General features: G+C 33.9%; 1 protein-coding gene across 1 annotated transcript in view; it reads right to left on the bottom strand.

Moving 5' to 3' along the window:
• Positions 1 to 18,105, bottom strand: part of ANO3 (anoctamin 3) — a 200,359-nt gene that overhangs the window by 158,139 nt on the left and 24,115 nt on the right. The window contains exon 3 of the mRNA XM_036861881.1: positions 3,035 to 3,153. The gene's annotated coding sequence lies outside the window, so the exon portion shown is untranslated. The remainder of the gene's footprint in view (positions 1 to 3,034; positions 3,154 to 18,105) is intronic.

Below are 18,105 nucleotides of genomic sequence, written 5' to 3'. Positions count from 1 at the left end.
TGAAAGCATTGATTCTAAGATCAGGGGCAAGACAAGGCTGCTCATTCTCACCACTTTTATTCAACGTAGTATTGGAAGTCCTAGCCACAGCAATCAGACAATAAAAATAAATAAACGGAATCCAAATTGGAAAGGAAGAAGTAAAACTGCCAATATTTGCAGGTGCTATGATACTGTACACAGAAAATCCTAAAGATAGCACCCAAAAAACTACTAGAACTCATCAATGAATTCTGAAAAGTTGCAGGATACAAAATTAATATATGAAAATATGTTGCATTTCTATATGCTAACAACAAACAACCAGAAAGAGAAATTTTAAAAAAATCACATTTACAACTGCATCAAAAAGAATAAAATACCTAGGCATAAATCTACCTAACAGTGTAAAAGGCTTATACTTGGAAAACTGACACTGATGAAAGTAATCAAAGGCCACACAAACAGATGGAAAGATATACCATGCTCATGGATTGAAAGAATTAATATTGTTAAAATGACCATACTACCCGAGGCATTCTACGGATTCAATGCAATCCCTATCAAAATACCAATGGCATTTTTCACAGAACTAGAACAAATAATTCTAAAATCTGTATGGAAACATAAAAGACCCCAAATAGCTAAAAACAATCTTGAGAAAGAAGAGTAAAGCTGGAGTTATCATGCTATGTGATTTCAAACTATACTACAAAGCTAAAATAATCAAAACAGTATGGTACTGGCACAAAAACAGACACACAGATCAAAGGAACAGAATAGAGAGCCCAGTAATTAACCCACACTTGTGTGGGCAATGATTCTGTGACAAAGGATATAAAAATATACAATGGGAAAAGACAGTCTCTTCAATAAATGATGTTGGGAAAACTGGACAACTACATGCAAAAAAATCAAACTGGACTGCTTTCTCACACCATGCACAAAAATAAATTAAAATGAATTAAAGACTTAAATGTAAGACCTGAAGCCATGAAACTTCTAGGACAAAATATAGGCAGTATGCTCTTTGACATCAGTCTCAATAATATTTTCTGAATATGTCTCCTTAGGCAAGGGAAACAAAATAAAAAATAAACAAATGGGACTACATTATATTAAAAAGCTTTTGCACAGTAAAAGAAACTATCAACAAAATAAAAAGGCCACCTACTGAATGAGAGAAGACATTTGCAAACAATATTTCCAATAAGTGGTTAATAGCCAAAATACACAAAGAACTCATATCAAAAAACCAAAAAAATCCTATTAAAAAATGGTCAGAGGATTTGAATAGACATTTTTCCAAAGAAGACATACAGATGGCCAACAGGTACAGGAAAAGATACTCAGCATCAGTAATTATTAGGGAAATGCAGATCAAAATGACAATGAGATACCACCTCACACATGTCAGAATGGCTGTTAGCAAAAAGACAACAAATAACAAGTGTTGGCAAGAATGTGGGGAAAAGGGGACACTTGTGCATTTTTACTGGAAATGTAAATTGGTTCAGCCACTATGGAAAAACAGTATGGAGACTCCTCAAAAAATTTAAAATCGAACTGCCATATGATACAGCAATACCACTCCTGGGTATTTGCCTGAAGAAAACAAAAACACTAATTAGAAAAGATACATGCACCCTTATGTTCGTTGCACCCTTATTTACAATAGCCAAGATGTGGAAGCAACCTACGTGCCCATCAATAGATGAATGGATAATGAAGATGTGGTATATATATTATATGGAATACTACTTAGCCATAAGAAGAATGAAATCTTGTCATTTGTGACAACATGGATGGACCTAGAGGGTATTATGCTTAGTGAAATAAGTCAGACAGAGAAAGAAAAATACTGTATGATTTCACTTATATGTGGAATCTAAAAAACAAAACAAATGGACAAATATAAAACAGAAACAGAGTTATAGGTAGAACAAACAAGTGGTTGCCAGACAGGAAGGGGATGAGGGGAGGAAAGAAATAAGTGAGGGAGATTAAGAGGTACAAACTTCCAGTTGCAAAATAAATGAGTCATGGGTATGAAATATACAGTGTGGGGAATATAGTCAATAAGTATGTAATATCTTTATATGGTGACATATCATAACTAGACTTATCATGGTGATCATTTTGAAACGTATAAAAATACCAAATCACTGTTGTGTAATAGAAACCAACATCGTGTTGTAGGTCAGTCACACTTTAAAAACAAACAAACAAAGAATCTCATAGAAAAAGAGATCAGATTTATGGTTAATAGAGGTGGGGAGTGGGTGAGGGGGAATTGGATGAAGGCAGTTACAAGGTAAAAGCTTCCAGTTATAAGATAATTAAGTACTAGGGATGTAAAGATAAAACATGATAACTGTGACGAACACTGCTGTATGCCGTATATGGAAGTTGTTAAGAGAGTAAATTCTAAGAGTTCTTATTACAAGAAAAATATACATTTTTTTCTCTTTGTTTGATTTTGTGTCTATATGAGACAATGGATGTTCACTTAACTTATTCTGGTAATCATTTCATGATGTATGTAAGTCAAAAAATTATACTGTACACCTTAAGCTTATAAAGTGCTGTGTCAATTATATCTCAATAAAACTGAAAGAAAAACAAAAACTTTTGTCAAGTAGACAACATGATTCTAATTCTACAGATGATGAAAACAAGGTTAAGTGAGTTTAATTAACCTGCCAAGTTACCACAACTATAAGTACTGGAACTGTAATTCAAATCTTGGTTCACTTGATACTAAAATCCATGTTCTCATTAAAACATGGTGCCTTTCAAAAAACAAGAAACGTGAAGGAATAAGCCTCTAAAGAAAATATTACTGAATAATTTCATGTTTCAGAATGGTTGTAAAATTCTGTTTGATAGTATAAATGAATATGATGTCTACACATAACGTTTCAATTTTAAGTCCTTAAGATATATATTAACCTGTTATTCTCTCCAGCACAATATCGATTAAAATTGAAAAGAACTGAATGGACTTAGAAGTTAGAGTCTTCAAATGACTTATTGATTGTTTAGTTTGCATTACCTTAGGCAATCTGGGCTTGGGTTCAGAATTATTTTGGGGGACAAAGTCTTTAATGAGGCGAGATCGGTCATAATTAGCATGTTCTGATTCATCCGTGTAATCCTTATCTTTTCCTAGGGCTAGAAAAGAGAAAGAGAAAATTACATCCATTTTTATCCTTCTTCCTTTTCTCTCTCTTTAAATATACTAAGCTCTCTTTTTTCATGTTTTCCCAAGGTAACCAGGTATAATTTTCATATGACCCATGCATCTAATAAATAAGCAAAAAAAGGTAGTAACAGGGAACCTTGCCTATTATTGGATTAATGTCAACACTCCAGTAACTTGCAAAAAAATTAAATGCATCTCTGTTATTTAATGTACTTAAACTTTTTGAAAACAAAATTAGTCATGCAAACGCCATTGGACACATCATTTCTTTTGAACTTGAAGATCGAGATATTTGCAAGAATTCAATAGAATTTTGCTTTTTTTAAAGCAAATTTTAAGCACTTATTTGCTTAATTAAAAAAAACTATTGATTTTGGTCATTTATTTTTAAAAAATTTGCAGTTTTATATATGTGAATTTGAAGAGAGTAAGAAGTCTGAGAAATCATAGAAGAAAAGCTAACAAACTTTACAAGAAAGATTTAAAAAATATTAGGAGATTGAAATGAAACCACAACAGCAAAAAAGGAGGAAGAACATTGAAATATGGCAGTTACCACTGGAATAATCAGAAAGGGTAAAACCACAAACATAAATCACATGTAAGAACTTATATGAATAATGAGCAAGCTATAATCAATGTAAAAGAGTATAAAATAGGAAATATCCATGGTGGTTGGGATTTGTGTTCCAGGTGATACAAGTATCTCTTCAAATTCAAAAAGATTCCTAAATATTTAGTCTTTTCAAATAAATTAAAATGTTTTGGAATTATTGTATTCAATGTGTTGATACTTATCAACAACGAATTTTGACATAGACAACTATATATAGTGTTTTCAAGAGTTCAGTTGTGTGACTTAGCATTGTAACAAAATAAAATAATTTTGTTTACACTACATGCATTAGTTTCTTTTATTAGTAATGCTTAAAATCTGCTATAACATATGGAATGTGATGCACAGCTAGCAGTATCAGGTTATTAGCAGTGGTATGAACTAAGGATGAACAGATCACAGTACATCTTAGGATGTAATTAATTACCAATTATGTTAAAATGCTCTAGGCATTTGAGTTATACCTACAGCTATTAATAATAATAGCTATCACTGATTGATGGTTAACATTTGCTGAGCACATACTAAGAGCCAGAAACTTTACATATATAATTTCCTTTAATCCTTATAACAACTCTATGAAGTGTGTACGATTTTTACCTACACTTAATAATAAATAAACTAAGGCATATGGAAATTAAGTAGCATGGCAAAATCACTAAACCAGTAGGGGGTGCATCAAAAACATCCAGATTGACTCCGAAGCTGATGTTTGTGAATATATCAATACTATAATGTTTCCCTAGATTTAGGAAAATTACATTTCATTTATTTAACAATTATTTATTAAACACCTATGATATGCCAGATATTCTTTTAGGACATATAGCAGGAAACAGAACCCTGCCTTCATGGAAGATTCAAGTAAGAGAAGAAAAAACAATAAGCAACAACAAAAAATACATAAAATATTAGGTATGCTTTGTGGTCAGTGCATTGGAGAAAAATACAGTAAGGAGGAAAGATGCAGGTGTACAAGGTGGAGAGGACAGATGTTATTTTAGTACAGAGGATTGCAGTAACATTTGAGCAAAGACCCGATGAGGTGAGGCAGTAAGTCACACAGGTAAAGTGGAGGAAGAATCATCTAGATGGAGAAAGTAAAAAGTGTAAACAGCAATAGGTAAACGGCATATGCTATTGATGAGAGTGCACTGGCCTGTGGGTCACAAGACCATCATTTCTCATCCTAAATCTGCCGTGTCCTAACCAAGTAATTTCCTTTCCTTGAGAGTCTATTTCTTCATCTGTAAAACAGAGATTTTTGAAGAAGTTCTCAAAGAGTCCTCAAACTCTAGAAGTTATTTGATTACTAATTTAATGTTTATAAAAGATAAAATTCAATTTATGTTAATTAATGCATTTCATTTCCCATGGAACACAGTAAATAAAATTTATAGAAGTTTTTCACTCATGTAAATCTTATTCCACTCACAATTTAATTTTATGCAGAGGTTTTTAAGTTTTGTTTAGTTTGACTTTCTTTCTTTTCTTTGTCTTTAATTCTTATGACACAGACATTCCTGGAATAAGAACATACCTACATCATCTTGCCGGAGGAAAGCTCAGTTTTTAAAGACGTGCCAAAAGCCACAAATTTCACAAAAACTTTTCAAATCTTCTTCTGTTCCTTCTTGCCCCAAGGCCCCAACTAGAACTGCTCATTTTTCTCTTCCAAATTGCCTCATATTTTTCCCCTTCCCCCCCCTTCTCTTTTCTTTTCCCTTCCTTCCTCCCTTGTCCTCTCTCTTCATCTTTTCCTTCCTTGCTTTTTTTCTTTTTATGGCTCCTTTTATTTTTCTGAATTTAGAAAAAATTCTCCTAGGGCCATGTTCTCTTAATTATTTGTATTTTAATTTACTACAGAGTCCAGTACAGCTTGATCATTAGTAGATGAGTTAATTAAAAGAAGGAAAAAAATGTACTTATTTTGGAAAATCTTGATCCTAAATGATATAATTTTAAATTCCCTTTTATTGTTAGGAATGTAGATATGTTTATCTTTCTTATTGTCATTTTCCTTGACATTACACAAAAGGATTCTTCTGTTATATAAAATAGCTTTCTTTCTTTCTTTTTTTTTTTACTACTATCAAGATTGCAAACTCCTGTCCTCATAATGTAAATGGTACCACTGTCTTTCACAATGTTCATACAATGTTCCTCAGCTTAGAAACTAGAAATCTCTATCCTTAGTGACATAGCATATATTATTCCTGAATATAAAAAGGTCTTCAAGTTGTTTGTGTTCTTTTTTAAAATACTTGATTTTTTTCTCATACTAACTATACGCAGTATTACTTACAGCTAATGTTTTTTAACATGGATAGCTAATAATTACTTAATGTATCAGGTATCCTTCATTCATTAAATTAATATATTGAGTTATGCCGTGCAGTGTATCAGAAACTACTCCAGGTTGAGGATACAGTAGGAACCACAATGAACAAAAATCTTTACCCTCATGAAGTCAACAGTGATGAAATTAAGGAAAGAACAAATATACCACTTACATATTAGAAGGTCACGTCATCAATAAAGAAATATAAAGAAGGGCAGGGAGATAAAGAGTATGGGGAGGGCAGAAATTTGCAATTTTAAATAAAATTGTTTAAGAATGGCTTCCCTGAGGTAACACTGGAGCAAAAATGCCAATTGGTAATATCATCAGAGGCAAAGGGTACAACAAATGCAAAGGCCCTGAGGTGGGAGCATGCTTTCCCTGTCTGTTCACAGACAAGGAGATCAGTGTGGCAGTGAGGAGTGAGCAAGGGTGAGAGTGGCAGAATATCCTGTAGAGTGGTAATGGAGGAAGCGGGAGCACATCAGGATTGGGGCCATTAGAAAGATTTTGGTTTTCATCCTGAGTTAAACAGAGTGCCACTGGATGAATTTGAGCAGAGGATGACATCATCTCTCTTAGATTTTAACAAAATTACCCTGATTGCTGAGATGAAGATAGGTTGAAGGGGCCAACGGCAAAGGCAAAGAGACTAGTCAGGAGCTGTTGCAACAATCAGGGAGAGAGGATGTGGTTTGCATCAGGGTGGCAGCAAGACTGAGAAATGATCAGATTGAGAATATATTTTTCAGGGAAAACTAACAGAATTCTATTGGTCATGGTGTATGAAAGAGAGACTTCAACAATAATCCTAATGTTTTTGGCTTGAGCAATGGGAAGGGTGCCATTTTTCACATAATATCTTACTAAATCCTTTAAAGGTATTGTTACCAGCCTGCATTAGCATGAGGAAATTTAGGCAGTTACCTAGGATATCACATTTAGTGTATGGCAGAATTAGAGTCCAGGAAATCTGGCTCTAAACCTTACATTCCCAGCTACTATGTAACATTGCTTCTTGTAGTATTGGAGAGATGATGATTTTGGAAACTTCGAGGCAACAAAATATTTACCAATGAAAAAAAAAGTGGGTTATTAAAAAATGCTGTATACTTGTTGAATGAAAAATGGGTGAAATTTCTAGATTATAGACATAGCTCTCTATCTTCCTGAAGTTGACAATGATGTATAGATAAATATTAATATACCAATAGATAATGATAAAGACTATCAATAGACAAGTAATAAAAAGTAAGACACATTTAGTAAAAACATTTATTTTTATGTGGTTTAATATTCTCTGTGACCAATAATTTAAATAAAAATGGTACTCTTTTATGCTAGTACATAAATATTCTTTTGCATCTTTTGTTTTTAATTAAAATACCCATTGCTGGAAAGATGCTAGGGAAACTGGTATCATCATTTATTTTCTGTACCAACGTAAGTTAGTAAAACCTTTGGAACAAAATGTGTCAATATATTTTAACAGAATGACTGGAGAGTAATCCTAAAGTTATAATCTAAAAGAAAGAAAACCTATGTTCACAAGCATGTTCACCAAGCCTATGGATACTATACTACAGAGACCACTGCCATCTTAATAAACAGCAACTCAATTCTTCGAGTTACATAGGCCAAAATCCTGACTCCTCATTTTCTCTTATCCCCATGTCTGATCCTTAAGTAAATTCTGTTGACTTAGCACAAAGCATCATTTTTCTGCTTTGCTTTACTCTTTAGCATATATCATTACCTAACATGCCGTACATTTTCACTTACTTATCTTCATTTATTATCTGTTTCCTTCAGCAAGGTATTTGGGTGCTGGGTTTTCACTTTGTTCACTTTTGTTGTCTTTTTGTTCACTGCTTCATCCCTAACATCTAGAACAACTAAGGATACTTAGTTGCCATTCAATATATATTTGTTGAATAACTAAATGGATTTAAATGCTCAGCAAATCTTACCTGAACTATCTTCAAATTATATCTAGAAACTGATCATTTGTCAACACTTGATAACAGTTTCTTAATCCAAGTCTATAAGAGTCTTCCTAACTGATCTGTTCCTATCTTTTGCTCCTATTACATGGCAGCCAGAGTAGCCCTTTTAAAACCTAAGTTAAATCATGTTAACCTTTACTCAAAACCTTCCAATAATTTTGTAGCTCTAAGTAAAAGTCATAGTCCATAATATGACACACCGTGTATGCATCATCTGTCTCCTTACTACCACATCTCATCCCTGTCCTACAAACCTACCCTCACTTCCTCCAGTCCAGCTGCACTGGGTCCCTTGATGTTAAGTATACTCTCACCACAGAGCCTTTGCACTTGCTCCTCTCTCTGTCAAGAATGCTCAATCCCTTTTTCAGTCAGAGTTCTGCTCATGTCACATCAGAGAATCTCTCCTTGACCACTGTTTCTAAAATAGAAACTTCTATAGTTCTCTGTCTTCTCATAAGGCTTTATTACTTTTATCAGCACCTGATATAAAATAATACACACATATGCAAAACATACGTGCTACACATGTGCATATATATCAGCAACTGACATTGTTATAACATAGCTATATAACATATATATGCTATATATTTATGCTATATATACACATGTATATATACACATGCATATGTATGTATGTGTATATATACAAATGAACATATACATGTTCTACATGCATATATTTGTGCTTGTACTTATATGAGAGACAAAGAAAAAAATAGAGAGAGAGTGCTGATAGACGGTTATCTATCTCTTCTCACTGTAAGTGCCATTGGTGAGGTGACTGTTTTGTTCACTGCTACATACCCATTATTTAGCTCATTGTTTAGCATTTTGTAAGCACTTAGTGTCTGTTGAATAAATTGATGAATAGATGGTACACTCATATGTGGGACTATTTTCCATTTGTTAAATTGCTAATTTTACAGCCTGACAGCATATAGAAATGTTTAATGTATACTATTAAGTTAAAAAGCTACTTTTCTTCTATTTTGATATATTTTATTTCAAATATGCTTTCCCTTCTGAATGCAACTTTGTAAAACTATGTAAACTTAAGGACAAAGAGTGAAAACTACAGTATGAAAAGAATGTGAAACATTCTCTTATTTTGGCAGAGGAATAGTAGTTTCCCCCTCCCCCTAGACCTTTTTCTGTTATTCTTGCCAGAATTTTATGTGTATTATAAATAGCAGAACTTTAAAAAAATTGCAGCTGGTATTAAGATCTGAGAGTGACAGTGAAGAGGACCACACTGCATTTTGATTAATAAAGCTAATCCTTCTTCCATTAGAAGGATTATCTGAAATATAAACAAAACCTACCAATGTGTTTTGGTTCTGATCAAGGACACAGACCTTATTTGTATGAAATTTGCCCAATGTGGTAAAAATAAATTAAATTTCAAACAAACTGAATAATTTCAACAATAACACTAAATTACAATACCAAATATATATCATATTTCATTATCTTAAGATGCTTTTCCCCCACATTTTAGCATTTCTGAAATCAGGATGAGGTCAACATTCCATGTATTTATTTAACATAGGAGCAACCCATTTTTCCTAAAAGTGCTTATTAATTTGATGATGCTTTTCACAACTGATAGTATCTTAAAATCCAGGAAGTTTGATAATTAATAAAAACAGACTTTCAGAAAACAAAAACATCTAACAACTTTCTGGTACAGTAGAAAACAGATAATTTTGATTATGACAAATGGAACTATTGTTGCTCTCCAGTAGGAAGACATACACCCTTTTAAAAATAAATTGTATTTCATCAAAATTAAAAATGTGTACTTTAAAGAATATCATCAAGAAAGAGAGACAACCTACAGAATATGAGAAAAAGTTTGCAAATCATATATCTGATAAGAGACTTGTATATGTATATGTAACTCTTACAACTCAATAATAGACAAACAACCCAGTTTAAAAATGGGCAAAAGATCTGGATAGACATTTCTCTGAAAAAGATATACAAGTGGCAAAAAAACAAAACAAATAAACAAAAATAACCAAACACACAAAAAGATGCTCAACATTACTAGCTCTCAGGGAAATGCAAATCAAACCCACAATGAGACCACTTCATACTCACTAGGATGGGTATAATCAAAAAGAAAGACCATAACAAATGTTGGTGAGAACGTTGAGAAATTGAACCTTCATACACTGCTGGTGGGAGTGAAAAATGGTGCAGCTGCTGTGGAAAACAGTCTGGCAGTTCTTCAAAACTTTTAACATAGAGTTACCATATGATATAGGTATAACACTCAAGAGAAATGAAAACATAATTTCACAAAAAATTTGTACACAAATGCTCATAGAAGCATTATTCATAATAGCCAAAAAGTGGAAACAATCAAAATGTCCATCATCTGATGAACAAATAAATAAAATACAGTTTATCCATACCATGGAATATTATTCAGCAATAGAAAGGACTGAAGTACTGATTAATAAAAAAACATGGATGAACCCTGGAAACATTATGCCAGGTGAAAAAAGCCAGTCACAGAGGATCAAATATTGTATGATTCCATTTTTTATGAACTTTTCAGAATAATCTATAGAGACAGAAAGTAAATTGTTATTACCTACAGCTTGGGGCATTGGGCTGGCAATAACAGTTGACTGCTAATAGTTGTGGGATTTCTTTTTGAGGTGACAGGAATTATCTAAATTGACTGTAGTGATGGGTGCATACCTTTGAGAATATGCTAAAAACCGCTGAATTTTCACCCACTACTTTGAGTGGGTGAATTGTATGGTTAAGGCGAATTGTATCTCAATAAAGCCATTATATTAAACAAACAAACAAAAAAACAACCAAGAAACCAAGATTCTCAAAGCTTAAGAAAATCATTTAGTATGTTGAAATAAAGCCTAATGTAATGGAAAGAGAAATAATATTGGTTCCATGAAACCCAAGTTAAAATTCTGGTTATGCCAATTATTAGCTGAGTGGCAGTGGGTCAGTTTCTTAATATGAAAATTTGGGATAATAAATCTTCTCGTTCCAAGGATTAAATGGAATAATCTATGTGACTTGTACACATAAGGTATTGAAGAAATATATATTCCCTTCCTTTGGTCTTTCTTTAAATTCATAATTCTAATGTTTAGAATCCGCAAAACAAATTATGTAATTTGGAGCAACCAAAAAAGCCTTATCTTCCCTTTTAAGCCTAAGTCGGTAGGAAACAATGTACTTACCTTGAGTATGCCAATGAACAATTTAAAATTTAATCTAAATATCTCTTTTCCTATCACCAATGATATGATTTATGATAAAAACTTTTGCTGAGTCAAGTGGGAATCCATAAAGTCTTCTAAATTTTGTTTGCAAACCAGCACCAGCTCAAAACTGGAGGGGACTGATCAATACAGCAGGCTACTAAAATTGTAACATAAACTTTAGAGTCATCTCTGGAAGTATAATTTTAATAGCCAAATTATTCCAGCTCAACCATTCTTCTTTATTATAATGCTATTTCATTTCATTACATTGTTACATTGTATTATAACTGCTTAAGCCTCTGGAAATGGATGATGTAACTCTTGAACAATTTTAAATATGTGTGAGTGATCTTATTAGTTGGTCTCCACTTATTTGCAACTATGTAACCTTCCCATTCATTACTAATGATAACGTGTTTTAGGACTGCCAAAGTAGTTGAGGCTGAAGATTAAAATAAAATTAAGTCCAAGACAGCAGCATAGGAAGAACCAGGACTCACCTCTTCCCAGGTACACACCAAATCTACAGTTACATATGTATCATTTTCTTCTGAGAAAGACCTGAAAACTAGAGGAACTGCTCCTCCAAGACACAAGATAAAAGACATTGAGACAGGTAGAAGAGAACATATTTGACAGTCTTGCCAAAATTTCACCCCAGCGCAGTGACAAACAACAGGGAGGGATCTCCCCAGCTCAGCACTTTTCTCAGAGGAGCAAGGGATTTGTGCCCTGCACGAGTCACCCCAGCCCTTCGGATCTGCACAAGAAAGACAAGCCCCCAAAATACCTAGCTAGGAAACAAACAGGAATACATTCAAGGGGCCCAAAGGGCCACAGGGAACTGAGATTCACCTTTTAAAGGGCTTGCATGTGGTCTCATTCACCCCAGGATCCCTCACAACAGCAGCAGTTTAAAAAAGTGCCTAGACTATATGTGAAGGAGATTCACTTGCTAATCTTAAATAAAGCATCTGCTGGAAGGGCAGGAGATAGTTGAAATCTCTCCCCAGAGACAGAGGTGTTGGTGGACACCATTTTTGTACTCTCTACCTGCCCTGCTAGCACAGGCAGGAAAGCCAAAGCCTCCTGCTGCCTTGCTGAGACAGGCGGGGCAAGCAGTCACTGCACTGTCTCACTGCCTTGCTGAAACCAAAAAGCTCAGGCAGTTGTGACACTCCCTCGCTTGCTGTCTGGGACCAGGGAACAAGAGCAGTCACAGCATTCTTCCCTTGTGGTTTGATGATTGTCTTTATGTTATGTTTAGATTCCTTTCTCCTTTTCTTTTCTGTATCTACTGTAAGTTTTTGCTTTGCGGTTACCAAGAAGCTCACATATAACATCCTATGCACATAACAGTCTATTTTAAGTTGATAGCAACTTAAATTTGAACGTGCTCCAAAGCGCTACAAGGCACTCTCCCACTGTATCACTGAAGCCTGCAAGCAGGCACAGTCAAGGCATTTTCTCTCTTCCTAAAGCCTGCAAGAGTGCCCGGCTTCCTACACTCTAATTGCCTCAGAAAAGCCAGCAGGCGCCCTGGTGGTATTTATTGATCAGGTGACCCTGGTGGCCAAAAAGGCTGGTTCCTGGTCTCCACTGGACTGTAACAGAGACAATTCTTGGCAGGCAACCACCCTCAGGGCACTGCACAGAGAGCAGACTGAAACGCACCCTCATCTTCCTGTGAAAAAGCCTATTTATTTACGCTGGAGCTTCAGCCTGAATGACAGGCTTAAGTTTTCCCACGCACCTAGAGGCTGTGGAGGTACTTCCAGGGAAGCAGGGAGATAAGCAGGGAGACAGCAACCTTGTGCAACCCCTTTGTATCACTACAACTTGATAATAGCTTATACACTTACCTGGAGCCCTGATATTTGTAACTGTCCCCTAAGGCCACCCTCAGATCTCCTGGTCTAAAGACCAGTAGGGTTTAGGATTGCGGGCCCCATAGGAACTGTATGTATTTGCATACATTAAAAGGTGTTGCCTGAGGGCATGGTTTTCAATCAGCCTGAAACTAGGTGCTAAATGAGATTTCTTCCCTTGGAGGAAACATAAAAGTAAAAATCTCACTGGCAAAGGTAAATATATAGAAAAGGTGGTGAATTAATCACTTAAAAATCTAGTAAGAAATTTAAAGATAAAAGTAGTAAAATTAACTAAAAGTATAAAAATTAGTTAAAAATCCATAAAATGAAAAGATATAAAATGTGACATAAAAAACAAGGTTAGAGGGGTAAAAATGTAGAACTTTGGAACATGTTCAAATTTAAGTTGCTAGCAACTTAAAATAGATTGCTATGTATCTACTTATAGTAGATACACAAAAGAAAAGGAGAAAGGAATCTAAACGTAACACTAAAGAAAATCATCAAACCACAAGGGAAGAGAGAAAGAGTAGAATAAAGAAACAGAGAGGAACTACAAAAACAGCCAGAAAACAATTGACAAAATGGCAAAAAGTACATACGATCAATAACTTTAAATGTAAATGGACTAAATGCTCCAATATATAGGCATAGAATGGCTGAATGGATAAAAAACCAGACTCATCTATATGCTGCCTATGAGAGACTCACTTCAGAATGAAGGACATACACAAAATGAAAGTTAAGAGCTGAAAAGAAAAATATTCCATGCAAATGGAAACAAAAAGAAAGCTCATGTAGCTATACTCATATCAGACAAAATAGACTTTAAAACAAAAACTGTAATAAAAGACAGAGAAGGGCATTACATAATGATAAAGGGGACAATTCAACAAGAGGATATAACATCTATAAATATATAAGCACTGAACATAGTAGCACCAAAATATATAAAGCAAATATTAAGAGACCTAAATGGAGAAATAATACAACACTAGTATTGAATTTTAACACTTCACTTGCATCAATGGATAGATCATTTGGTTAGAAAATCAGTAAGAAAACATTGGCCTTAAATGATATATTAAACTAGGTGGCCTTAATTGATATATGCAAAACATTCCGTCCAAAAGCAACAGAATACACATTCTTCTCAAGCACACACAGAACATTCTCAGGATATATCACATGTTAGGTCACAAAACAAGTCTCAAAATATTCAAGATTATTGAAATCATATCAAGTATCTTTTCTGACCACAACAGCATGAAACTAGAAATCAATTACATGAAGAGAACTAGAAAACCACTAATATGTTGAGATTAAACAATAAGCTACTGAACAACCACAGGGTCATCAAAAAATAAAAATCAAATGATAAATAAAAAAATACATAGATACAAAATGAGAACATAAATATGACATAAATGAACATAATATGAACATAAATATGAATATGAACATTCAAAATCTATGGAATGTAGTAAAAGCATTTCTAAGAGGGAAGTTCATAGCAATGCAAGCCTACCTGAAGAAACATACAAACAAGAAACTCAAATAAACAATCTAACTTTACACCAAACAAACTAGAAAAAGAAAAACAAACACAACCCAAAGTTAGTAGAGGGAAAGAAATAAGAAAAGCAGAGTGGAAATAAATAAAATAGAGACTAAAAAGACAATAGAAAAGATCAATGAAAATAAGAGCTGGCTCTTTGAAAAGATAAATACAATTGGCAAACCTCTGGCTAGACTCACCAAGATAAAAAGAGAGGGCTCAAATAAGTAAAAACAGAAATGAAAGAGGAGAAGTTACAACTGATATCACAGAAATACAAAGGCTCATAAGCAACTAATATGAACACTATATGCCAACAAATTGGACAACATGGAGGAAATGGATTAATTCCTAGAAGCATACAGTTTTCCAAGACTGAACCATAAAGAAATAAAAATCTGAATAGGCCAATTTCTACTAAGAAGATTGAATCAGCAATCAAAAATCTCCCAAGAACAACAACAACAAAAAAGTCTAGCTCCAGATGGCTTCACTGGTGAATTCTACCAAACATTCAAAGATTTAATATTTATCCTCCTCATACTCCTCCAAAAAGAGGAAGGAATGCTTCCAAACTTATTTTACAAGGACAGCATTACCCTGATACAAAAACCAGAGGACACCACAAAGAAAGAAAATTACAGACCAATATCCCTAATGAAAATAGATGCAAAAATCCTCAAGAAAATACTAGAAAACAAAATTCAACAATACATTAAAAGGATAATACACCATGATCAACTGGGATTTATTCCAAAGATGCAAGGATGGATCAACATTCACAAATCAATCAACATGATAAACCACATTAACAAAATGAAGGATACAAATCATATAATCATCTCAATAAATTCAGAAAAAGCATATGACAAAATTCAATATTCATTTATGATAAAAAAGAACTCTCAAAAAAGTGGTTATAGAGAGAATGAACCTCAACATAATAAAGAACATACATTACAAACCCACAGGTAATATCTCAATGGTGAAAAGCTGAAAACTTTTCCTTTAAAATCAGAAACAAGACAAGGATGCCCACTCTCACCACTTTTACTTAAAATTGTATTGGGAGTTCTAGCCAGAGCAATTAGGCAAGAAAAAGAAATAAAATGCATCCAAATTAGAAAGGAAGAGGTAAAACGGTCATTATTTGCAGATGATATGATATTATATATAGAAAACTCTAAAAACTCTACCAAAAAACTATTAAAACTAATAAATTCAGTAAAATTTCATGATACAAAATCACTATACAAAAATCTGTTGTGTTTCTGTACACTAATAATAAACTATAGGAAAGAGAAATTAAGAAAACAATCCCACTTACAACTGCACCCCAAAGAATAAAATACCTAGGAATAAATTAAACCAAAAAGATGAAAGACCTGTACTCTGAAAACTACAATACATTAATGAAAACAACTGAATAAGACACAAATAAATGGAAAGGTATTCCATGTTCATGGATTGGAAGAATTAATATTTTTAAAATGTTCATACTACCTAAAGCAATCTACAGATTCAATGCAATCCCTATCAAAATTCCAATAGTATTTTTCACAGAATTAGAACAAATGATTCTCAAATTTGTATGGAACCACAAGAGACTCCAAATAGACTCCAAATAGCCAAAGCAATCTTGAGAAAGAAGAAAGCTGAGATACCCTGCTACCTGATTTCAAACTATATGATAAAGCTAGGTAATCAAAACTGTATAGCACTGGTACAAAAAAGACACATAAATCAATGGAACAGAATAGACAGCCCAGAAATTAAACCAAGCACATATGGTTAATTACTTTATGACAAAGGAGGACAGCATATACAAATGGGTAAAGGACAGTCTTTTCAATAAATGATGTTGGGAAAACTGGACAGCTACACACAAAAGAATGAAATTGTAGCACCATTGTATACCATATATGAAAAACAAAACAAAACAGAACAGAACAAAACCCCTCAAAATGGATCAAAGATTTGAATGTTTAAGACCTGAAATCATAAAACTATTGGAAGAAAACATAGGTAGTAAGCTCTTTGACATCAATCTTAGCAATGTATTTTTTTGGATCTGACTTCAACAGCAAAAAGCAAAAATAAACAAATAGGGCTACATCAAACTTAAAACTTCTGCACGGTGAAGGAAATCATCAACAAAAGAAACAGACACCTACTGACTGAGAGAAAATATTTGTAAATCATATATCTAATAAGGGGTTAATATCCAAATATTATTAAAAAACTCATACAACTCAACATCAGAAAAACAAACAGCTTGATTTAAAAATGAGCACAAGATATGAATAAACATTTTTTCCAAAGAAAACATACAGATGGCCAACAGGCACATGAAAAGATGTTCAGTGTCACTATTCATCAGGGAAATGCAAATCAAAACCACAATGAGGTATCACCTCACACCTGTCAGAATGGTTATTATCAAAAAGACAAGAAACAGCAAGTTTTGGCAAGAATGCAGAAAAAAGGGAACCCTTGTACACTGTTGCTGGAAATGTACATTGGTGCAACCACTGTGGAAAACAGTATGGAGACTCTACAAAAAATTAAAAATAGAACTCTCATCTTATCCAGCAATTTGCTTTTGGGTATCTGTCCAAAGATAACAAAAACACTAATTCAAAATGATATGCACCATTATGTTCACTATAGCATTATTTACCATAACCCAGATACAGAAGCAAGCTAAGTGTCCATCAGTGGATGAATGGATAAAGAAGTGGTATATATATGTAATGGAATATTACTCAGCCATAAGTAAAAGAATGAAATCTTGCCAATTGTGACAACATGGATGGAAAACATCGATATTATGCTAAGTGAAATAAGACAGAGAAAGACAAATACTACATAATTCACTTATATAATTCCACTTATATGTGGAATCTAAAACACAAAACAAACTACTTAAGCAAAACAAAACCAGATTCATAGATACAGAGAACAGATTGGTGGTTGCCAGAGAGGAGGCAAGTTGGTTGGGTGCAAAATGGGTGAAGGGGATCAAGAGGTACAAATTCCAGATATAAAATAAATAAGTCATGGGCATATATGGCATGGAGAATATAGTCAGTAATAGTGACTTGGGCTTCCCTTGTGGCACAGTGGTTGGGAATCCACCTGCTAATGCAGGGGACACGGGTTCGAGCCCTGGTCTGGGAAGATCCCACATGCCGCGGAGCAACTGGGCCCGTGAGCCACAATTACTGAGCCTGTGCGTCTGGAGCCTGTGCCCCACAATGGGAGGGGCCGCGATAGTG

This window comes from Balaenoptera musculus, chromosome 8, assembly GCF_009873245.2.
Source record: "Balaenoptera musculus isolate JJ_BM4_2016_0621 chromosome 8, mBalMus1.pri.v3, whole genome shotgun sequence".
NCBI lineage: Eukaryota > Metazoa > Chordata > Mammalia > Artiodactyla > Balaenopteridae > Balaenoptera > Balaenoptera musculus.
Note: the sequence above shows the minus strand (reverse complement) of the source record. Positions and strands in the feature narration are given on the sequence as shown.